We start from the raw sequence: 26,167 nt of genomic DNA, 5'->3' as shown, positions 1-26,167 counted from the left end.
TCTGTATATCATATGATTAAGGAAACTTCTTGAAAAACTTGTAAAAATGGATGTTACGTTGTACAACATCGTGTAAAGAAACTTGTAATGACTATACGATATGAAAACAATTGTCTTTCTTTAAATATTCATGCAAGTTTTTTCTATATGTGTTACTACATGATTAAAATCTATAACAGATGCAGCTGGAGCATTGCACGATAGATGTCCCAGCGCGGCACGTGAGCGCCAAAACACTCACTTTTTGGCTCACGATTACAACCTCAAAATGCATTGTAAAATAACACAAAACATCTTATATTTCAAAAAGGGTGATTTAAATATTTTGTTAAATAGTCCTAATCGAAAGATGAAATTTTTTTACGTCGGATATGATGTTTTTCACGGTGTCATAGAGCAATAATTTACGAGATATAAAGTGACCAACAAGCGGTGCGGGGCTTAATGCGGTGCTGCAGGGCACCGTGTGGTCCACCTCGTTTGCTGGTAGAGCACACCTACTGTTTGGTTTCATTGGATACTTAAAATAAATAATATTAAACGTCATAACTACTCTTCTACAATTAATAAGAACATTTTTACTAATATACATTTATTATATACAGATCTCTCCCTTTAACTTTTTTTTTCGTAACTTTTTTTTTCTTAGGTATTTTAGAAGCACATGACTGCTTCCTTTTACAAATGTTTCTGCCTTTCTTATTTTCTGCCTCTATATCCAACTTCTTTAATTTTGGACAGATGTTAGTCTGCGTTGAAAGGAAAGATCGTTTCATCAAAAGTCTACCTTTAAGATTCGGTATGAAAGCATAGTACTGTAAAGTACCTAAAATTAGCACAGTTTTGGAAAACTTCTCTTGTAATTCTTCTACAGATGTATCGTAATTAGATTTGGGGCTTAAAATCCCTTGCGCTTCTTTGCAGCATTAATAAGCACAATTTTACAAATCTTTAGCAGATAGTATTCAAAAATTGGATTTTTGCAGGCTTGCGCACCTTCCTCCTCGTTTTAAACTGGCCCCAACTCCATCGCAAGCTCCTTTGCCATGTGTTGTAGCAGTGAAATACCAGTCTGCAGGAATCTTTAAGTCTTCATAATCATGGAGAAGATTAAACAAATTATTTTTATTTTTGAAATGCTGAGTTGCGCCATCTGTCATAAAATAAATTTTCTCTGGCTTAAAACGATTTTTTAAATAATTTATAATGTGCTTCTGATACTCGTTAACAGTAGCTGTATACTGAACTAAATTATATGAGATGATTTTTCAGCTCTGATGTTTCAGTTTATTTTTCTCTCTGTTATCAATCACAACCATAAATACTGTGGCCTGATTGTTGTTCCAATGAAATGATTGCGCTGCATTTTAAAAGACAAAAGCATAGTTTTCAGCGAAATGAAATCTGTTATCAACTCCTTTTTGCTGAGAAAGTGAACGAGGTTAGGGGATTCGCTTTATTTTACAATTCAGTTGAATCGGTTTTTGACAGGCTCATGGATAATCACCAACTGACGTTCATTTTACAGCCAAAGAAAAAATAAAGTAAAAGAGTCGTGTCGTTTTCTTGATAACGACGCTTGTTAATAAAATTCGATCGAAAAAGAAGAAACACATCTTAACCAAACGTCTGTGTACAAACCTATATGCCTGTACACTCCGTGGCTCTCCTTATCTTATCAACCCTCTGAGTTGCTAAGGAAAGAAAAAGCACCGCCGACCAACCCTTATTCAATCAGTCATGATGCGGTCTTTACACGGGCTTCCCTTGTATCCCACGTGATGATACGCCTTTTCTTAATTAAAATACAACATTGATAAACTAATAAATGCAGCAAACGAACGTTTACAATTATAAATAATTAATGACTATATTCTCCCACCAAACAAAGGTTAATTTTGTTCATTGGCAAATTTGATTAGCTTTCTTGCCGGTCTTAAAAATTTTTCAAACATAGTTTCAACTTCTGCCGTACCAGAACAAAGGAAAACTCGCGTAATAAGTCCCTTTTTCCATTGATTCCATTCTACTTTATTTTCTAAAATTAAGACAATATCTCCTTACTTTAGAGAAGCTTCTTCTCCATTCCTTTTCCTTCTTGGAATCACTGAAGGAAGGTACTTACATAACCATCGCTTCCAAAACAATTAAGTCGTCATTTCACAAATTTTTCATTGCTTTCTTGAACAAAAATTCATTACCTAATACGAATCAAATTTAATTACGCCAGATGATGTTCTGATCAAAAAATGATTTGGGGTCAAGGCTTCATTGTCTCGTGGATCCAAGGATACGTTAGTTAAAGGACAAGAACTCACTGCATGTTGAATTTCAGCAAAAATTGTCAATAAAGTTTTGTCTCTCGGAACTTGCTCTTGCATTGATGCAGAAATGGCAACTTTTATGGATCTTATTAAACGCTTCCATGCTCCTCCCATGTGAGGAGCAGAGGGGGGATTGAAACTCCAATAAATTTTATTGCGCGCTGTGAATTCTTCGAACTTTTTATTCTTTTAGCTCAAGCTTTTGATAGTTTCCCTTAGTTCATTACATATACCTTTATAATTGGTTCCATTATCCGAATAAACAACCAAAGGAGTACCTCTTCGGGCAATGAATCTTTTAAAAGCCAGTATAGCTGAATCAGTATTTAAACTATTTGCAACCTCTACGTTTATGGCTCTTGTTGACATGCCAGTTCATAAAATCCCCCACCTTTTTTCACGTCGTCGATTGATCTTAACTAGGAGCGAGCCAAAATAATCCACCCCACAATTCAAAAATGGCCTGATTTTAAACGCTAGTCTAGCAGGTGGACGTGGAGCTATTTTTGGATTTGCTGGTTCTGCTTTTCGTAATTTGCATTTTATGTAATTAAAAACTCAGCTTCTTAACGCATGTCTGAGCCCTTATATCCAAAAGGTCTGTTTAAGCTCACTCAAAACAGTGTCGTTGCTGCCAACGAAAATATTTTTCATGGTAATATTTAATTACAAGTTTAACAAAGGTTTCTTTTGGATGTAAAATAATTGGTTGATAAATAGATTCATCCTTAATACTTTTAAAATGAACTAATCTTTCACTGATTCTCATGAGTCCTTTATTATCAATAAAGGGTTATAAACTCCAAAGTGGGCTATTTTTTGGAATTTCTTTTTTGATAGTTAAAGCAATGTATCTAATAAAAAAGGATATTCGTTGAGAGTTTTTAATGCAATATTCTTCTGCTTTAAATCTTAAAATTGATAATAAATTTGATCTGTTTTTCCATTTATCTATGGCTATATATACTTGTACTAATGCAAAAATAAGACAGAGAAATTTTGAAAATCGATTGAAATCAATGGTACTAACCTGAACGACATTAGAACAGAAAATTTTTTTTTTTAATTTGTCACCGTAGTTTACTTTACTGTAATTGACAATTTTTGAACTAGCCATTGAGACTTCTTTTCTCTTAAAATTGCTGGTCCTACAAACCAACGGCTATTTTTATTCAAGGTTCCAGATGCAATGCGAGTTCTATCATCCACGGAATTTTCCTTGGAAGGGACCCAACGCCATTCGCTTCCATCTAAATTTTCTCGTATCTTAATTAAACAGTTTGCCACGAACATTTTAAAGTCTCTTGGCTCTTTTTTATTCCAAGAAAGCACCGTAGCAGAATCTGACCAAAATGCAGATCGTGTCATTTTATAATTCTGTTCTTTTACAATTAATTTCGCGAGTTGGGTGGCCAAAAGAGCAGCTTGAAGTTCTAATCGTGAAATCGTAGTTGCTTTAATTGTTGCTAGGTGACTTTTGGCTGCAATAATACTAGTGTGAAATAAATTTTCTCCGAGTGAAAATCGCCAATAAGCAACGGTCGCGTAAGCTTTTGAACTGGCGTCGCAAAAAATTTGTAATTCAGCTTTTCTAATTTAAAATTCACTTAATTGATAGCATCTATTTAATTTACACATTTTTGCGAATTTCAGGTCATTAAGCCATTCTTTCCATTGAGAAAATTCCTCATCATATATCTTCTCATCCCATTTAACGCCACTTGAGCACACACTGATCATCAAGATTCGAGAATGGATGGTGAAAGGGGTCAGAAAGCCTAAAGGGTCGAAAATCAACATTAAAAAGCTTAAAAACTTTCTTTTTGTTCGTATTTTAGTTCCATTATTCAATTTATTGTCGATTCTATTTATGTTCACATTAAAACCAAGTTCATCTGATTCATTCAACCATCGTAAGCCTAAAATCTTTTCTCCTTCATTTTCTTGAATACGATTACGAGCTCCTTCGCGTGACTCACAGCTGTCAAAAAAATCGTCCATGTAACAATTTTGTATTAAACTTTGTGAAGTTTTTGGAAATTTTAACTTAAACAAGTCTGCACTTTTATTCTCAATAAATAATGCAGTACAAGAAGATGACACAGCCCTGAATAGTTGAGAACTCATTAGAAATTCCTATGGTGGATTAGATAATTCTTTTCTCCTCCACAGAAAACGTTGAGTATCGCGGTCTCCCTTGATAATTTTTAAGAGCATGTCACGCATGTCTGACTTTACTGTGGAAGAAAACAGATGAAATCGCATGATAATGCCTGGAAGCAGTATTAATAAATCGGGACCAGCTAATAACAAATCGTTAAAGTTTTTTGATTCTGATTTAGCAGCAGCATCAAAAACTGAGCAGACTTTTCCTGGCTTATTGACATTTTGAACCCCAAAATGAGGTAAATAACGAATTCTATTGCTTAAACGACATTCATTAGCTTTAATTGCAAAATTATTTTCAAAAAGTCGGGCCACTTATTCAAAATAAAAATTTAAATAAGTTTCATCTTTGTAAAGCTTCCTTTCAAGTAAAGTTAGTCTACGAAGTGTAGTTTGTTCGCCAGAAGAAAAATTTTATCGTCTGTTTTCCAAAGTAGACCAACTTCTGAAGAGCCATTCACATATCGACTTGTTTCATTCAAAATTAAATTTTTAAAGCTCTCTCGTCCTTAATTTTCACCGATGAATCATCGCTCATTCCCAAAGAGTGCAAACCGAAGTAAAATCTCACAAGTTTATTTAGCTTTTTAAATTTACAATTACAATCGCTATCGTTCGAAATTTCACTTGGAGAAATACTGTTCGGGGGTGAGAGACAATCTATTGCTGTTTCAACATAATTAACTTCAGATTTTTTACTGTTTCCTATTAAATTGGGATTATAATCACCATTAATCGACCTACCAAGTGTAACATCGGTGTATCCACATTAATTTTTTTTTCCCTTGCTTCAAAACTTTCCGTGCCAATTTTAGAACACTAAACGCAGGAGCCAATGTGCATCTGCAAAGAGGTAAATCACCTACAAGATTGCTCGTAGCTAAGATACTACGGCCATGCATGACTCACATACATGCACGCTGGCCCATGCTTACCGAAAAAGAAATCAAATGAAATACTTTTTAAAGCGTAAAATAATAACTTTAAAGAACTAACAAATGCAAAAGGTTAACTGGGAACAGGTGTGCTGAGATTTAATATTAGATATTAGTATATACAGATTAAGTATGTTAAAAACTAGGATAACTTAGAGTTAAGACCCATAGACTATGGCTAATGCAACCTGTACACGCTACACCATTAGCCAGCAACAATATTACACAAACCTACGAAAGCAATCTTATTGACTTTTAAAGAATCATCCAATTTTTACCATTCATGTTCGCAGGCTCATGGTTTACTCTACAACCCTTTTGCATCGCGTTAACAATATTATAAATATACTGCAATAGCCCAAATTGTAATCTTGTTAAAAACTGTCACTGTTTCAAATGTAAAGGAAAACGGGAAAGTACCACTTTCCCCTTTTTCTGACATAGAGATGTCGAGAGACAGTCCACACTCTTGCCCCAACATGGGTAACGAAAATTCCGATTTCCTAGGGCACCCTGAGCCAACTTCCTCTCCTACGACAAGCAGAGAAAACCATAGTTGACCAAATGCTACTAAAATTTTGAAATACATTTACAACTAACAACGAATGGAAACTATCAGTAAATGTAAGTAAGTTAACAATATAATAGTTCGCGACGAGAACCCCACTACTGTTTCTATAGAAATACGTGTTTTAACCACAGAAACCGCTGTTTTTAACTAATCATTCATGATTATTTATTAGTCCAATCACTGCTCACGTGTACAGGTATAACTAGCGGACATTCTAGCAATTATTATAGTTATTAATATCTGAAATTTACTACTAATAAGACTATCATTAATATCACGAGTTGTTGAACATTTATTCAATCAAACCTAAATATCAAGTGATTTTCACCGCTCTTTTTGCATTGGGCTCAATTGAATGGGTAAACAATAGTTACTATTCGTTAATAATGATAATACCACATCTTAACGTTAATATTAAGTTATAATAAAATCTTATAACTTTTTGATGTAAGAGAAAAAGGAAGGGCACGAGTAAGTGAATCACCTTCCCTTCTCTTGACGCATAAAGAAGAACAAGCCGGATGTGGGATGTGCCAATTTAAGAGTGGCTAAACTAGAGTAGTTCTAGCCAATTAAATTTTCAGCTATTGTCTTTTCTCCAAAATTCTCCCCCGGCAAGTTTTCCTGTGTTTCCAGCCAGTGCGTGGTCGAGGTCCGCTACTCCTTACAAAAAGGGCCTGAAGGCACGAAAAAAAACAGTTTTAATTTTCACCGTCGAACGGTTGACTAAGTAGCTAGAGTCCACTTCTGCTATCTCACGGTCCTTCACGAGTGCGGTTACAAATCTTCGATCTCGGACACCTCACGCTGGTTATTCTGCTGTACATTAATTCTGAAAATAAAAGTAAGTCAACTTTGTATACTTAAGTGATAAGTTTTTTTTTTTTTTTTTTCCTCTTAGTTTCAAACGTGGACGTGTTTTTGTTAAAGTTCGAAATTTGGCATCGGTAAATATCACGTTACAAAATTAAATAGACGAATTACTCCTCACGTAAAGTCTAGGACAATCACATTTACTCTGGATGGTACTGGTGGATCCTAGACTGGTCGCGAACTAAAACCATTTTGCCCCCCTTGCGTAACCTCTAGAGCGTAACTACCTTTGCTCGTTACGGTACTGGTACCCTCTAGATCGCGAACGGGATACGGTTCGACATGCCACACCAAGTATCCTCGATAAATCTGAGGCGCGTCGAGAAAGAGTGCATCGCATTATTGCTTGACAACCGCGTTGATTGAATCAAAACGATCGCCCTCACCCCCTTTCAAATAGTCACACAAGAAAAATAACTACCTTTTAGCCCCGCGTCCCACCTACGCGCCCAGTGCTAGTCCCAAGTTATTAAGCGAATGCTTAAACTCAAATAGTACGTTGCGCCGACGTAACACAATTAAGCACTGACTCACGAAAAAAGAGATTACTTTGTATTTCTCGGATTTCTCGCGGTAAAATAAGGTCTACGTGATCTTGACCAATAAGCATTGCCAGAGTTTCATTAAACGGTTTTATGAGAATCTCAGTCGTTTTTTCACATTGTCGTGTAACGTGTTCGTTTATTATTTGAGATATTAGAGGAAAACTATCAACAATTGAGACATTATTTATTAGAAAAGTTGCGTTTTCATTTTTTGAAAGAAGTTTTATTTTTTTGTTTGATAAAGTAAGACCACCGAGACTATTTATAGTCAAATTAATATCTGAGACCTTTGCCTCAATTTTGTCTATTATATTTGACCGAATAATAAAAGTTGAAAAGCTGTCATCAAGAAAAACAGTCATTCTTTTTGATAACGCTCGATAGACAACGGAATAACTTTGAGAAAAACTTGGGAATAAAAATTTCGTTCTTGAAAAGCAGTTATTAAATTTTTTGAGTCTAGTCATTTTATCTTGATTTGATTTGATGATGACTCTGTGTTGGGATGGAAAATTTTATGTAAAGATTCTCTTTGTGTTCGATGCAAAAGCTCATGATGCCGTAGTCCATATTTTTTACATGAGTATAGTTTACAATTTTTACGAAGATGACCCATTTTAAAGCAATCATAGCATAACTTTTTTGATTTAGCTAACTTTCAACGCTTAGCCATTGGTAATTTATAAAATTCCCTACAATTGACAATTGCATGATCATTATTATCATAATTCAAACACATTGCTTTAACTTACATACTTCTCATCTTTGTTTGTTCATTGACTCTAGTAACGCTTGCCAAAAATACATTTCATTTTTATTACTACGATTTAAACGCTCAGATGTTTTTGAAGACTTATTCAAAGAAAATGAAAGTACTCCTGCGGATATTACCATTTCTGCTTCTTCAAATAAGAACGCAGATATTTTTCTAACTCATGCATTTTATTCACTTTAAAAGTGGTGTAGTATATATAATTATTCATCAATGATTCAGGCATTTTTCATCATGTCAGACGATAATTCTAGACTATGCAAGTAACGAACGCTGTTGAGAGATATAATTGCAGATACGAAATTTTTTGAACGGGTAGCAATTTCTACTAAATTACTTTTGCGTGAATCAATTCTTGGTAAATTTTGAACATCGTTTATAATTTTTCTTAAAATCAATTTAATATTTCCAAACCTCATTTTCAATGTTTTCATTATTTCATTAGCACTTGTTCCAGCCACAAAAAGGCATCATCTTCATTCACGAGCATCTCCCTTTAAAGATTCTGAAAGCCTGATTATATTTTCTTAATCACTATAATGGCCTTGTTCTGTTGACAATTAGTGAGCTTTTTTTTATTTCATCCAATCGAGTAGATCTCCAGAAAATAAAGGCAAGGATTTTTATGGAATTCTGTTCATAAGCGTTAAATTATTGGAAGACAAGCTAACCTCTCTGATATTGTATGAAGTGGTTTCAATCACATTTGTTTATCTATTTATAAAATTCTCTAATTCAGGTGCTTCACATGTACTATGTAAACGATGGTTTAAATTCGCGTTCAAGTTTTGTTCGTCAATTTCACTAAATTCGCTACCTAAACCGAAAGGGGATGTTTCTATGTTACTCATAAACTCTTCTTCTGAAGACGAGTTGGAGAAACCCTCCACTTCTAAGAGGTTATGATGTTGGAGAACTGTAAGCTCTGGGGCCAGCGGGGCAGCAGCATGACGTTGACGTGGCGGCGCTTCATCGTGAGCTACCACGGGAGCCGTAGGTGCAAGCTCTGGAGCCAGCGGTGCAGCGACACGACGTTGACGAGGCAGCACTAGATGACGAGCTACCACAAGAGCTACCGGTGTGAGCTCTAGGACTGGTGGGGCAACAGCATGACGTTGATCGCGAACTGCCAGAGAAGCCTCAATCTCTAATTCTCCCTCATCTTCCTCTGGGTCACGACGTTGTAGGTTCACTATCTTTAGAAGAGCAGCATCAGCATCTTGATTCTCGTCATAAGGTCATCGTAAAAAGCCGGAAGGATGCCACACAGGTTCTTGAACATCCTTCGGAGGTCAACACAGGGTTTCTCAATTACGAGAACAAAAATAAAACTCTTGAAACGTGTCCTGTTACGGTCACCAAAAGTGTTATTAACTCCTTTTTGATGAAAAAAAAGTGAGGTTAAGAAATTCACTTTATTTTACAATTCAGTTGGATCGGTTTTTACAGGCTCATGGATAATCGCCAACTAACGTTTGTTTTACAGCTAAAGAAAAAACTAAGTAACAGAGTCGTGTCGTTATCTTGACAACGACGCTTGTCAATTAATTTCGAACGAAAAAGAAGAAACGCATCTTGACCAAACGTTTGTGTACAAACCTATATGCCTGTATACTCCATGGTTTTCCTCATCTTATCAATCCTCTGAGTTGCTGAAGAGAGGAAAAGCAGCCCTGACCAACCCTTATTCAATCAGTCGTGATGCGGTCTTCACACGGGCTTCCTATGTAGCCAGTGTGATGATACGCCTTTTCTTAATTAAAATACAACATTGATAAACTAATAAATACAGCAAACGAACGTTAACAATTATAAATACTTAATAACTACAAACATAAACTTTAAATTCTTGATCTACGAGAGTTTCTTTTGGTTCATTATAAAAGCTGCTTGATTACAGACAATAAAATCGTAGGTTTTCAATTTAATAACTCTATCAGCTAATGTATCAAAGTAGTCATGAGTGTTCATAGTTCGGCTAGCTATTGTATATCGGTCAGTTTGCATCCAAGTGTCGAATTCAACTTCATAAATATTGTTATATTCGAATGTTTCAAGTAAGAATTTCCTTAGTAGCCTTGTATTTGGACAATACAAGCAATCGTCTAAAAAACACGAATCCATTGCTGTCGCACAAACAATCACACGAATACAATCATGATAACTTTTGAACGGGAATCGTAAATCTTCTGTTAACATTTTAATGTCGATTCCATGCAACATTAATTCTACATTTTCGTGATAAAAACACGCAAACCACATGTGTACTGCTACTTCCGGCTAAGACACAATAAGATGGTCGTAGCTGAGTGAATTTTGTCAAACTTATTTTTATAGCCTTATTTTTAGATTAAAATATAGCATAACATTTGTTCAAATGACATAACAAAAGTCTTTTCTGCATGTGAACTCGCTAACCATTACCTTGTTTCTCAGAAAAAAAGCTTTTCGTTCGGGGCATCATTTGACTCATCTCCTCACGCTCATAAAAATTTCTATCAATAATTAAGCTTCTATTGACAAAGCATTACGTGAAGATTTTCTTGAAAATGTGAAAATCCCTGTTTAAATATGTGGCCTTGTAATAGACTGTATGATTTTCGGGGGGCCAGACTTGTGAGGATGAACTCGATCGGAAATTTCTGGCACTTAAAAAAAGTTATAACACACTTGTTAAATTTGTTCAATTTTATTTTACATAAAATACCAGCTTGATAATCAGACTTGTTACAGTTTTCTTTATTTGTAACCCCGATTGTCTGATAAGGTTTTAACTTGAAGAAACAAAAATGTTAATTTTAATGGTAGTGCAATTTTTTTTTTACAGTTATCTAAATTTTCTTTTACTCAGAAAATTTAGCGATCACTCATATTGTTCTCAACAATCACAATTCTACCTTTCTTAGCCATTGCGCGAGAACAATAAACTTATCAGACTAGCGATATGACAATGTTTAATCCATTTTAATTTTTGTTTTACTGTTCCCTTTCGCATTTTTCTAAACAATATTTTAATAAGGTTGAAGTTAATAACAACTTGGCACTCATCTTCGCGACAGCTATTTTATTAAATCGTGGTGAACTTATTCACACACTACAGAGTCAGTTGCTGCGCGAAGCGATCAAAGAGAAAAGAAAAAAAGATGGCGATTTCTTGTACGCCGTAGTAAGGCACGGAACATTAAAAGTTAAGGTTCTAATAGTTGGTTGAACTGAGACGGGATGCTCCGAAGTCATCGAACAGCATCTACTCCGAGATTCGCCAAAATATGCAGTTACAACGTTGCGAACAGAATCTTCTCCGAGATGCGCCAAAATCAAAAGGACCGAAGAGCCACTGCTCTGTTAAACCAAGTCGCAGTACTTTCTACCAGTGCAAATGGCGCCCAGGCCTCGCCTGTATACTAGATCTCGGTCAGCTCAACCCAGTTAGTGCACAGCCGGTTGCAGACTGACGTCTCGCAGCAAACGACTCTCGCTTTACCTCTACTTTAAATTTGTTTAATATCTGCTTGAGAACCGTAGCCCCTGCCTTTTTTAAATTATTCTAAATCGCAAGATATTTGCTTTTTTTATATAGATTTGACCTACATGGCTCGCAAATCTTGGCATCATGAGGCACTGATGAATATTATTCTCAAAAAACTGCAGGAAACGACTTCAGGTTTTGCCTTATTACGTGGGCTTCTTTTCCGAATGGATTCACGCGAGCAACTGTCAATACTTTTTTCATGGTGTTAACAATGAAATGATACTTAACCTATAAAAAAAAGGTTTTAAAATTATTGTAACGAAACAACAACAGATAATATCTCGTGTCAAAAGTATTCACGGTATTCCACAAATTGCGTACAAATATCATAGCCATAAATAAATAATAACTTTAGCGCACGTAAGTACAAACTAAAAAGAAAAAAATGTGTACTCAAAATGTGTTTGCGATATCAACACTCGCCTGAGGGTGCCTGTACATAGACGTCTTGAAGTCTCAAGACTGCCAGCCAAATTTTGGGCGGCCAGTTTAATTCAAACTAGCATAAAAATTTAGCATTAAAATTTAATTACGCAATGCAGGAAGACAAATTAGGAGCCTACTTCCCTTTTAAAAATGAATGATATCGGTGTCAGTTTATCGTTAGTATAAATTAAATCGCCTACCCAAAATTTGGCTGGCAGTCACTAGAGTTTAAGACGTCCATGTAAAGGCGCCCTTATGTATGTATGTCGCGCGGTGGCTCGCGGTGCTACGCACCACTTTTTCGTCACCTTCTTTCTCGTAAGCTGTTGCTCCACCACGCTGTGAAAAACATCATATCTAACGTAAAAAAATCTCATCTTTCGATTGGGACTGTTCAAAAAAATATTAAAAATACCCTTTCTGAGATATAAGACATTTTGTGTTTTTTTTACAATAAGCAGCCATATTTTCGCAAAACCAATAACATTATCAAACAGCTAAGAAAAAAGCACGTCGATTATGTTTCTTTATTATTTTTTCACAACGCATTCTAAGGTTTCAACCAAGAGCTAAAAAGTGAGTGTTTTGGTGCTTATGCGCTGCGCTTGGACATCCATCGTTAAATACCCTAGCAGTATAATAAGATAAATAAACCACTTAAAAATTATAGATGCAATAGCTTATTTAGAAAAATTAATTGGGTCTGTGAACTCCATACATCAAAGTGCAGATTATTTGATAACCTTTTTGTTTGATAAATAAATAAACCATTAGTATGATACAAACATCGTATAATGTAATTAGAAAAATGAAAATAGTTATAAGCAAATTTGGTGCACGTAACAATGAAATTTTGCCATAAAACTCTGACTTGCCATATTTTTACTTTTTTTTAAAGTGTTTTTTGTGGGTCCTTATGAATTTTTAAAAAGATAAGAACGTAAATTCATTATTTAAAATTTCGTGTAATCAGCCTCTGTTGGTCACTTAATACTTTTCTTTTGTTAATTAGAAGACAGATGTGAATTTAGCCAAATCCAAGATAAGATGTCCCGAGTAACAATTTTTTTTTATTGTTGTATATTGTATCCCAAAAAAATTTTTGGAGAAGATTAAACACTTTTTGTTCATTTTTCGTATGGTAAACAAACCTTTAATAGTACAAATATTATTTTCTTACAAATGTAACGTTTCATTTTTTTTCTAATAAAAATATCTATTTATTCTTAGATCTCTGTGGCCCCGTTATCTTTTTAATAAATAAGTAACTTTGATTCTCTTATTTTTTCGACGTAATACATAACTGTAGTACCCATGAATTAAATGCATGCTTCTATGGAATACTGCACTGATGACCTTATAAGAAATTTTATTAAGAGTTACTGTTTATTTAGGAATGTCATTTATTTTTAAATCGAAAATGCTTTTTTTTTCCTTTGTTTCCATAGTCAAATAATAATAGCAGTTAAAAAAACTAGAGTATTCTTAACATTTACATCTATCCAGTCAAGACTTCTGCATCGACAGCCAGTATCACAGAGCTCATTGATTTCTTACCAATTTTCCAAATTATAATCGATAATTAACGAAAAAGCACGCAAAGTTTCTGGTAAGTTTGTTAGTTTAACACATCTAGACAATGAAAAGTGGCTAACCCTTTAATCACAACCAGGGCATCTTATTATCGGAGTAAATTCACATTTCAGAGTACTTTGTAAACATATCGATTTTTTGCTAAGGTTTGTTAAAATCCTGCAACACTTTGTTCTGTTGCGGAAGAATTTTTAGTATAAGCTTCGTCTCAATTGTTTTATACCAACATAGTTTTTTGAAATATTTTGACGAAACGTGATTTTTATTAAATCATGACCCTTAAAATGCGATAAAGTTGTTTTTATTGTTTGTGAATAAAAGATTTGCTCAAAACAAGCATTGGCATGAAAAGAAGACTGGTTATTATTCGGCAGACCTGAAATATTCTAACAATTGTCTACAATATTTTGCAGTTTTGCAACTTTAATTTTCCCTTGGTTATTATTAAATGCAGTCCAAGAATTGTCTTTTCTTTTTTTATTTCAATAATACGCATGTTTTTGTAGAATGTCAAAGATCTCTTAGTTTAATCGAAACTTTTGTCTAAATCCGTTATTCTTAAAAATAGCTAACTCATCTGCTCCAATATAAGTTGGTTCAAAGTTTATGAGATGCAAGAGGGGTCTAATTTTGTAACCCTTGATGAAGCAATATATATTTGACCACAACAAAGAATACTGTAACCCAATTTCACTATAGCATTTTTTAAACTTAAGCCTTGACTTTCATGGATTGTTATACCATAGCTAGTGCAAATGGAAAAGTGTTTTTTAATTATGTCAATTTAATCCCTAACAATGAAATTATATTCAAGTCGTTAAATAGAATGTTATTTACCTGATGGTCACTCAAAACATACACTTTTCACGTTTCCTAAGATATCTTTAGAAACTGGAATAACATTACCTATAGTCCCATTCACTGAGCCAATTGTTACATCAATATTCCTTAGTAACATAATTTTTAAACAAATCTTGATTTTTATGACTCATTCAACTCCACTAACAGTATATCCGTCTTTTTGAATTAATTGTAAAATCTTCTTTTTAAATATTTGTAAACACTTAAATCAGTCATCAACTATAAGAAGAATTTTTTCAGAAGTAATTCTTCGAAGCATTAAATCGTTTAGCATACTACACATGTTTTTATTAGATAAAAGGCATACGGTATCAAATAGCAAGTTTTTTTAAATAAGTATATAATTCCTTAATAACTGCGTTGCAACTGTTACTATTAAGCTTAGTTTTTCTTTTTTGCAAAATACTAAGAACTCTTTTCCGTTGAAAAACCTACCCTAATCCTAGATAGCATTTCGCAATATTCTTTATCACTTTTTTGTCGCATGTTTATTATTAACTCATCATAACTAAATAAACCCCATGGATAAAATATAAACAAAGCACCTACATATTTATCAACTTTTGATTTGTAATTTTTTGAAAGGCAAATCCCTCATGTACAGCTTGAAATTAAAGTTAATCACTAAATAATATTACGCGCTTTTTTCAAACCAACCATTTTCACTATCAGATGTATTAAAAGTTTACGTAAGCTTTTAAGATGTGTATATAAATATAACTTTAAGAAATTATAGATACCTTATCAATAACTATACGGTTAACTATAAGGTCAACATTGCTCAAACTTGTTCTAACTTATTTTAAAGCTGCTGGAGATAATTCTTTCTATTCGGCCATACAACCATATTCTACTGGTAACTGTAATAATCTGTAAAAAGTTTATCCATGAATGTTGTAAGAAACTATCCCTGTTGGCACTGTGACAGCTGTTTCTTTATTACAAGTAATTTTATTCCAAAAAACAAGTGCTCAAATCACAAAACTCTTTCTAGTGCCATTAGACCCTCTTACAAAAATCTTTAAAATTTCATCATCACGTTGCATGCCAGATGTTATTGTTTGAAAAACCCTCGTTTGATCTTCATTAAATTGTGGCATAACATTCTTCCAGTTGTCTTTATTAATATTCAAATATCAAGCGATATCGATAAAATCTTTCATTGCACTTTTTATCTCGATCAGAACACATCCATCTGGAACAAAATTTGACAAAGATTCATTTCCGTCGCTTTCTTTTATTATTTTATTTTGAACTAGTTTATTAATATTTTTGATAGCTTCACGAATAGTATTTTATTTATCGTGATGTTTAATCGGTTCAACTAATTTATGCTGTGTTCTAAAAAATGTATCTGCATACGTATTGTCACTATCTTTAAGTTCATCAGTATTTCTCTAAGGTTAAAAATATAGCATTAATGTATAGTAATAAGCTTCTGGTTTAGTGCTAGGATCGTATTTAATGTAATAAATTAAAAAGTGTTTTTTTTTTTTTTTGGCAAAAATTGGCCAGGTGACATCTGATAACATTCACTCTTACGTTTAAGTTTTTTGTGAGTTATCATAATACATTTTGCTAAGTTATATAAACGAAGTGACTGCAACTCATTTGTATGATTAAGATAGTGATTATAAATAAATGAATCATAAAATATACAAGTTAAGTCTGATGAAAGTTCTTTTATTTGTTTAAAAAAAGATGAGTTCCATTTCTTATCATCCAACCATCGAATCACAGTGTCAGTATTAGCTCCTCACAGAGATGTTCCTTAAAGCGGATAAGTAACATTAATTGTTACACACTTACAATGATGTAGTAAGTACAAGCTCATACTCCAAAGACGGTTACAATCAGATTTCTTCGATGAAACGTCTTGGAAGTCAGCAAAACTTTTTTCTCTTTTTATTTCATGTTTTAAAATAAACTTTGTCAAATGATAACATAATTAACCAATAAACTAGGCATCCATATCTCCTTCCCAAATTATGGAAATAGAGGGCATAGAATCATTTATGGACGATTCATTGAAATTTCTGGGCAAATTTTAAAATCTGCCTTTGTTCGTAAATTTCCTTCGATTAGCAATATAAGTTAAAACTTTTCTTAAAATTAAGTGAGGTATTACAGCACGAAAAAATCAGAAACGGCAAACAGTTTTACAACCACTTTTTGTTTTTTTTTTTTTGCATGCAATAACTATTGTGCTTGTATCATTGATATGCCACAATGCATCGATAAAGTTCTGGTAAAATGCGTTTACCAGGTATTTTGGATGTTATATGCTTCTGAATCCAATTTTATATTTCTGTGTCTCATAATTTCTCCTGAATTGGTCTATCTTCGATCTTAAACAGAAAATGATAATGAGACAGTCTTCTTCCTTGATAATCTAATCTCCTGATATAATGCTCAACTTTCCTAACTAGATTTGATAGAGAATAGAGGTAAGCTAGAACGGCTTGAAATTTATTGTCAAAAAATTGCGCAGTAGACAAGAGATCTTTCACTATAAGTTCAGATGTAAAACTTTTATTATTGTCCTAACCAATAACTTCTTTAATATATTCACCTAAATCAGACTAGTTTTACTAGCCTGGACTAAAAGTAATGAAAAAACTAGCAGGCCCATATTTATTGATCATACAATCCAAATAACTACCAGGTGTTCTCCATTAAGCTTTAGTTCCTCGTAAGCAAGAAGAAGTGGTATTTAAGATGGATTTTAATTCACCTTCTTCTAATTGTTGCAAAAACGGACCAGTAGTATATTTCAAACTTGGATTAATGATATTTTATTTGTAAAAAATTTTGGGATGAATTTGTCGAATTTATTGTTTTATAGTAAATAAATTAAATAAGGAATGTTAGGCCTATATTTTGGATGTTTTAAAGTTAAACAACATTATTTGTAATCAATGTCCCTCAGTTTCATCAATCTGTTAGTATATTGGACATTTATTCCAAAAGAATACTGGTCTAAGAATTATTTTAAATCTAATTCTTTATCATTGACTCCCAAAGGATTATGATATACTAGCGGCTCCTCGTCTTGGCTTTGCCTGAGACTTACTAAATGGAGCACCGTAGTGTATTGACATGTAATGTGAAACGTTTTCAGTTAGAAATCTCACATCTAATCCTGACATTTCTCAGAATAAAAATCTTCTTTTAAAACATATTTGTTCTAAATCGATACAGTTTATTTGGTCAAATATTAAGCTGTAAAAAGTAAAAAATTATATCCATGCTGAAAAGTACCGTCCGTTTCTTATTCCATAAAATAATCGTTGGCCCTAAAGAGCCGTTCATTGGCAGTTTTTCCTGTATAATCGACGAAAAGGGCTATTTTTGAAAGCTGCTCACATCTCCCAAAAAATATGTATATTAAAAAAAAAGATGTTTTTTTTATCTCACAACTTTATTATCAAAGCAAAAAAGTCTTGGAAATACATCTCTACATTTTTTATCGCCAAAAAAAAACAAAAACATATTTTACCTATTTAAAAATTTAGAAGATGTGAAAAATTACTGTGTGGGTACTGATTAAGAAACTGATCTCTCATGAAATAAATTCTTTATTTGTTAATTTTGATGCTGCTGTTTCAATCTCGATAAATGTTCTTCGTCAGTTTCTTGATGCCCAAGATTGTATTCATTAGATGCACACAACGTTTTCCTTTTAGTTTGCCCTCTTGTGACTTTTGGAGTGGTTAAGACTTTTGTAAGCCCTTCAGGCTGTATTTTGTCAACAGTATTACGTTCGAATATATATTTGTTCACAAGGTAATTCGACGTCTAATGGCTCTAAAAAGGATTTGTGAGCTTCTTAAGTGAACTATTTCTTGACTGAAGTTTCCAGCAAACGTGACTGCCTGGATATCTCAGGGTGACCTTTTCTGACCTGCTGTTGAAGCCCCAGACTAATTAAAAGAAAGATTACAAAGTCCAAAGCTTTGGAGCTAGTTGTAGAGATCTTTTCCAACGTTTCCTATTATAACATCTAAAATGTTTGTGTCTAAAGCACCTTCTATTTTTTGCAGACTCAGTTGTTTTGGTGATCAAAGGTATAAAGATAGGTTCGTGATGCTCACTAGTTGGAGACTGTTCCGTTGGCTCAAGTTTGTCCTCCTTTACAGCTGTTAGGTTTGCCCAGCACAAACGTTGGAGAGGATTGGTGATTCTTGATTGAATGCTTAGAGTCGAGAGAGTAATATAGGGTCAGTGGTCACTGAGGTTCCCAGCCTTGAGACGAACAACTCCACTCGTGACGACTGCCATGAATGACTGACTTGGCTTAATAGTGGCCGTCTTTAGTCAACATAGTCTTTGAGTTGACGAACCGCTTCTGGAAATAGTAGTAAAAATGGATTTGTTAGTAAAGTAGTTTAACTTAGGTGGCCCTTAAAAGAATCGATGAGATCGATGGTTAAGTAGGGAACGTCAATACTTAAAATGGCCCTGAAAAGGGCCAGTGGTGAAACTTTTAGCTATCATTATTATTCCCGATGATGAAGAGCTGGCTGCAGGTAGCTTGACTCTTACTCTCGAAAGACTCTATGTACGAAGACGGTGATGGAGGGAGGCACGCTGCTGACCAAAGAATGTTTGGTCTTCAGGTCATTCTTCTGATAATTAACCACTCATCGTTAGTCAGAAGAGAGGGCCTAGAGACTACCCTCTCTGTGGGTGTGCCGTTGAGACGACCACTGAAAAGGAAACTGTTATGGCTGCCCGTGGTTCTAAGGGTTGTCTTCCCTGGTTTGCATTCATAGTAAGAAATTCTTTGACAGTACCAGGCCTGATGGTGAAACAGCGACATTACTCTGAATCGTTAGAGCAGGTTGTGCTCTGGCTAAGCACGTTTACTGGTACTCTGCTGGAGATGTTATCGGTTACTGAATTTTTTTATTAGTAATACTCGTCAATCCTGGAGGTATAGGATGGAAGTAGACCTAGGTCACTTGCCGTTTGTTGAAGAGCGTCATCGGTTACCAGGATATGCCCAGCTGCACGACTAACAACTACATTCTCGATGCAATCTGTTATACTGACGGTAGATGACTGCAGAATTCTTCGAGACGCTTCGGCCGATTATAACCACCTTTTATTTAATTCTGTTGCAGGTAGATTTAATTTTATGTCAATGCCACTTAGCGGATTCTTCTGAACTAACGTGAAAAGCTGGCATATTTTTGCAAAACCTTAAACTTATTAATTACTATTGTTATTAACTTCTTCAATATAAGAACTTTATAAGACCATGTAGGAAGTGTCATGAATCTGTATGCGAAATTTCAGCTAGATCAGTTGATTAGTTCTCGTGGTTAGTGATTACAACGGTTTTAGCGACCGTGCTTTATATATTAGTAAGGTTTGTAACATTTTATATAATTTTGAGTCAGGTGCATTAATTGTCTTTTTATGTAATGGATATACATATTAAATACTGTTTATAATAAGAATTAGACTGAGATGTTTGTGGCTTAAAAGCCACCTTGTTATTATGTTTATTAAGGGAATATTCACCTTTCTTGCAAATTTGATCGTCTGTTTTATTTACAGATTGATCTTTATAGTGTTTTGGTATTTTACGCAAAATTTTCGTAAGTTTTTCAACATAAGATGGAATAATAATTTCTGAATAATGTATTCCAACACTTAAGCCATTTTAATGCTTCCGAAACTTTTTTAATACCCACTAAGTCTTCCCAAATCACTTTGCCGTTTGATGGATGGCATCTAACTAAAATAAATAATTTTGTATTATGATTAGTGGGATCAGTTATTGGGCAAGTTTTCTTCAACGGTTTTTCCAAAGAAAAAGGTAAATAAAAGGTTTTGTCCTTAACTTAATCCAATTTAGCTCGATGAAGTATGTTTTTGTTTATTGCTGTACCCATTTTCACAATAGTTTAAAATGCTTAAGCTTGTGGCAATAACATTTTTTTATAAGAGTTAAAGACAAATATTTTATCTGGTGCATATTTGTTCAAAAGATTATTTAGTATGAACATCTATGAAAGAGGTTGGTTTTTCAATACATCTATGTAATAGTGACAAATTAAACCACTTTTAATCTCTTCCTGTACAAACAAATTTTTAAGCTCTTCCCAATGTTAAATTTGTATTTATTCTTTACCTAATAATTCTTTAATTGAATCTAAGTTGTAATATTTACTAACAGAAGTTATACTGCGTCTGCAGAGCAGTCGTTTACAAAAAACGCACAGTGTTGCAGGTGGATCAGTGACTATTTTCGTATATTGTTTATTACCAAAAGCAAATTATGCTTCTAGTTTATTTTCATTCAATGATACAAAATTATTTCTTTGAACAGTCGTCGTAACTTTTTTTTTCATTGAAAGCTATGTTTAGTAAAGAGGTAGCATTACTAGTTTTCGAAGCTTCATCAACTTCATAAATTTTTTCATATAAATCTTTTACCTTATATAAATGTCGTATGATGGTTCTAAGTTTTAGATATTGGAAAGATAAAATTTTTAATTTGAACAACTTAAAACCACATGATAGCGGTTAAACATAACAAATCAAAGGGTGACTAAGTTTTTTCTCATAATCTATTGTAACTGAGCAGTTGTAAATACTTTTTAGAAAACTGTAAGTATTAGATACATTTAAAACATTTAAATCGTTAAATAAATGTTTTGAGCCCAGTAATATATCTGCATTAGTAGTTTTGCAACAACCATTTCATAGATATACCTTGTTTTTCGTTTTTGTTTTAATCACTGGTAGAATATTGGTTGATTGTCCTTGTGTGCTTATAATGATGATATGACATGAATTATTTTTGAAACTAAAATCATAAGCTGCTTTACTGAATCAAGCTTAAGAACAGCATGTATGTTTCAATATTCCACATAAAGCATTAGCAGCATATTCTATGTTTTCGTTACTAATTAATTCGTCACCTAATCTAGTCAAGGATAGAATAATCAATTTTCGAAGGTATCTTAAAGATTGCTTTAACTGGTCATAGTAATTGTCTTGAACGTATATAGCTGTTGTAACTAGTCTGGTAACTTCTATTCTACAATCATACCAATAAGAAATGATTAAATTTCTCATTACACCTTAGATAAATATTTCTATATATTGTAAGAAAAAACCGGTATTTTTTTTTAAGTTTAAAATAAAATATTCTTGTTTTATTTTTATTGCAAACTCTACTTTTGCACTCAATGACGGTCTTTGTAATTTTTTAAGCTTATCATTTTCACAGAAGGATTTACATTTATTAAAATAAATTTGTTTTCGTGCCGTCCTGATTTTTTTCCTATTCAAACTGTCATATATTTTTTGTTGATCTCTGAGTAAAGCTTTGTGTGAATTATAGAATTTTTTGTTTTTTTTTCTCAAATTGACTTCTTACTTACGTTGATTTTTGTTTCTTTAAAAGAACTTTTTCTATTATGGTGTCGATCTGTTATACCTGATGTCACAATATTTGTCAATAGTGTATTGTTATTAATAATACTATGATTCTTTCTAGAGCTACAAATAATGGTGTGTTTACTGAAAGTGTTAGATATTGCGATGGTTTGCTGATAGACGTTTTTTAAAAATATGATAAATGCATCTTTTAAATGATCTATTGAATTTATTAATGAAACACTATTATCATTAAACCGATACCACACACTTTTTTTCACATATTAATGTTATCTCAGGAACGTTGTGTGACGCCATGATGTTATATAATGGAAACGACTGTAAAATACATATTGTGTATTATTATATTTTCATTAACATTATTAATTATAAAATTCATAACGTATATGCAGAACTTTATCAACAATTTTAAAAAATGGTAACTGTAAGACGACTACAGAGTTCACCAATAACAGTTTTCAATTTTCTTGACTTATACCAGATCATTTTTCATCTTTACAAACTTAATTACTATTAGTCTAGTTACTTAAGTTGTAATCTGTAAGTTGTTGGATGATAGATTCTTGTATTAAATTTAACATTGATAGAGCAGATGTAACATTAGGGAAGCGCTCAGCGACGCTTGCATTATTGCATACGCAACATTTAGTAACTACACCCATTTCATGATTTAATAGAGAACTAAAAGTATTTAACTTGCAACGAAGATGCATGAAGAACTTAGCAGCATCTTATTCCCTATAGATAATCTATTGCTTATTAACAAACTGTCTTAGTGCTTTTATATAAAAATTGTTTTTCAAAAACTACTTCCGATAAATGTCATCTAAAACGTCATTTCCAAGATCTTTAAAGAATTTATCTTTAATTATTTTACAATGCAATATACTCTGAAGAGAGAAATTTGCATGAAAAGATTTACCATCTAAGTTTAGTGAACCATTGATTTTATGCGTATTATTGAACAATGAAATATTTGTTTGACTTGATTGTCATAAGTGAGTTTGATCGTTCGGTATAGCCACAGCATTCATGTTTGGTATACCCACATTATTTATGATAGTCTTACGCTTCGTAAAATTATTATTTATTGCATTATTTCTTTAAATGGTTGTTTGATCTAAGGAAAAATATGATGTATCAACAAGCGTATCATCACTTTAAAAATAATTCGTTAAAGAGTACCTAGTTTTTTTATTACCTACCAATATACAAGAATTTGAAAACTAATGATTTTCTTCAAGTTTCCTTCTGTTACTACGATTAAAATAATCGTCTGTTAAATTCGTTCAATTTTTGATCTCTTTATTATGATTCAAAGGAATTGCATCTGTAATATTTATATCAATTTTTTCCATAAACATCAAATATGCACTTTTTAAAGTACATGGTGCATTTGAGAGCTCTACTTTATTATTATTTACTAGATACCATTCACCATTATTTTGCGGTACGTTAGTATGTTAGTACGTTAGTATGATGACCATATTAAATGTTGCTACCGTGGTGAAGAATTATACGAACTATTTTGTAAGTCATGACCTTATCCAAAAAAATTTTTGTGTTTATTGTATTGCTGATTGGATTAGTAATTTTAAAATCATTACGCTTGAACAATACATTCCTTACAGTATTCCATAAAGGTAGTTGTAAGTCTATTATTGAGCCTTCCGTTAACATTGTAAATTTTTGTTGAAATACACCTGAGCACTCAGTTTTATATTGTACGTCAGAATTTCTTCACACGTTTGAATTGTTATTTATAATATTTTGTAATGAAAGTACTTTTGGTAACCGTGTTACTAAATCTGGTGCCAAAAGATCAAATAAACAACATGGATAAGAGTCTATTACATAAGCATCACTGCAAGGCAAACATTTTTGTACAAGAAAAAATTTGTTTATTAGAGAAGATTGTAAGCTCTTTGACTTATTACTAAGATGCAGCATATTTTTATTTCCTGATGACATATTGTTTATCAGCGAATTCCCTTATTTTAAGAATATCAACAGAATTCTTCAAAAACTATTTTTGCCAATAATCATTTAAACCCTTTTTTTCTGGAAATAATAAGAATTTTTTTCAATAGATGCACAATGTACTATACTTTGGAGGGATACATTTGCATTACAACAATATACACTATCAAAGTTGGGCAATTCCCTAAGACCGAAATCTTTAACTGGCAACTGTTTATTGTTGTTATTTAACAATATACAAGAATTTATATTATAATTTCTAGGTTTACTATTGTCACAAATCATGGGAAACTGAGTAAAACTATTGATTTCCATCATTATGTAAAGATGTTTCCGTAAAATTAGATAATCATAAACGATGTCACTTGGATTTTTGTTTGAAACACATAGATGTAGAAAATGCCATGGTAAAAAAATCGTAGTAACAAGAAACCCAATGAACTCCTATGCAGTTAACACACAAGTCTTCACAGCTATGCAGTATTTGAAAGTATTTAGCATTTGGATAAATTGGAGTGATTTTTGTTGAACTTGGATAACCCAGGATATGCTAAAGTAGTAATGTAGAACGTGGACCGAAGATCGTTGTCTTACGTAAAATATCGTGAAATGTATTGACATGAGTATCTTTAAGAAGAGATTCTTGGAGGATCTTATTTATGTCAGTATTTGACAGCACACATCTGACAACACTAATCATTTTTACAAAGTTAACTCAAATTTTAAAGAAACACTTGTTAAGTAGAAAATAAAAATAAAAATACTCGTAATGCAAGAAACTGCATACCATATATAATGCATAAAAGATAATTTGTTTTTGTCATTTTATTTTTTTTACTCATATAAACTACGTATAAAAATTACTCTCTTGCTCATAAATTACAACCTAAATGCAATTTTAGTGATGACTAGTATAATTTCTACAATATTTGTATACATACGGCTTTTGGACTGTAGTTCTTTGGCTAGATAATGGCTATATGATTATAAGTAAAGATATTTCAATTGTGTTTGTAAATGATTGCTAATAGCTAAAGCTGTTACGGCTATTTGCCTATGATAAAAACTGTGGCTGTGCTAATGGCTGTGCTAATGGCTGTGGCAGTGGCTGTTTGGCTATGCTTAGAGCCGTGGCTATGGCTGTTTGGCTATGCTTAAAGCCATGAGCTATGGCTAGTTAGATATAGTTATAGCTATTAATATTGCTGTCTTACAATTTTTTTTGTATATTTAGCTGTAGTTTGAGCTATAATGTTATAGCGACTAGGCAGTTAGCTCTGTTAAGTAAACAGTATTTTAGAATGACAATTTCACGCAGAATATTTTTCGGGTTTGGTATTTTTTATTTAATAATTAATAATTAAATTAGTAATAAGTTTTAATTTAATATCTATTTAATGCAATAATAAATTTGTTTAAATTTGTAAAAATTATAAAAATATTCATAGAAAAACTGCTGATTACGTATGATAAAAATTTCACTGCACGTGTTACAATTGATAGTTATCTTTTGGAACTAGTTTCTGTTTTTTTTTCACACATCTAAAAAACAAAAAAAAAGGATTGATAATACTTTCTAGTTGAAATATGATATATAAATATAAATATGTATGTATATATATATATATATATATATATATATATATATATATATATATATATATATATTTAAAATAAAAAAGAGATAAATGAGACCAATGAAAATCTAGAAAGAGAAAAATTCAGCATACTATCCAGGTGCATGTAAGGTGCTTCCCTCGACTGGGTTCCCAAACCCATGTTAATTTGTATGTAGGAAAAATTAGTTTGGTGGTCGCTATTGTGCGAACTTGGATTTCCCATTTTCATAAAACTGCGTTTAAAAATGACCACTGGCGCCAGCCTTCCCCTCTAACGACTTGCACCCGGCCAATAGTATGAGTTTGAGGAGCTTCTGCAATAAACGATTTTTTCTTTATATTTAATCAAGCAAATAAAGTCAAATTATATTTTGTACATTTTGGAAATAAGTACATTAGGATACTAGTGCATGAGGAACGTGATTTACACACGCATGTAAGTACACGCACGAGTACCAGCAGGGTGGTGCATATGGTAAAAGGAGTTGAATCGCAATTTACTTAACGATGAGAGTGTTTAAAGAAAAATTATATGCTGTAAAGAAGCATTGCGT

At 32.8% G+C, this 26,167-nt stretch overlaps 1 protein-coding gene across 1 annotated transcript in view; it reads left to right on the top strand.

Moving 5' to 3' along the window:
- The window catches only part of LOC106644454 (protein unc-79 homolog), a 742,398-nt gene that overhangs the window by 208,946 nt on the left and 507,285 nt on the right, over window positions 1–26,167 (top strand). The window lies entirely within an intron of this gene.

Source organism: Copidosoma floridanum, unplaced genomic scaffold, assembly GCF_036245765.1.
Source record: "Copidosoma floridanum isolate Cflo_tuat_1 unplaced genomic scaffold, Cflo_Japanese_pri ptg000017l, whole genome shotgun sequence".
Classification (NCBI taxonomy): Eukaryota; Metazoa; Arthropoda; class Insecta; order Hymenoptera; family Encyrtidae; genus Copidosoma; species Copidosoma floridanum.
This window is presented reverse-complemented; position numbering and strand designations above follow the sequence as displayed.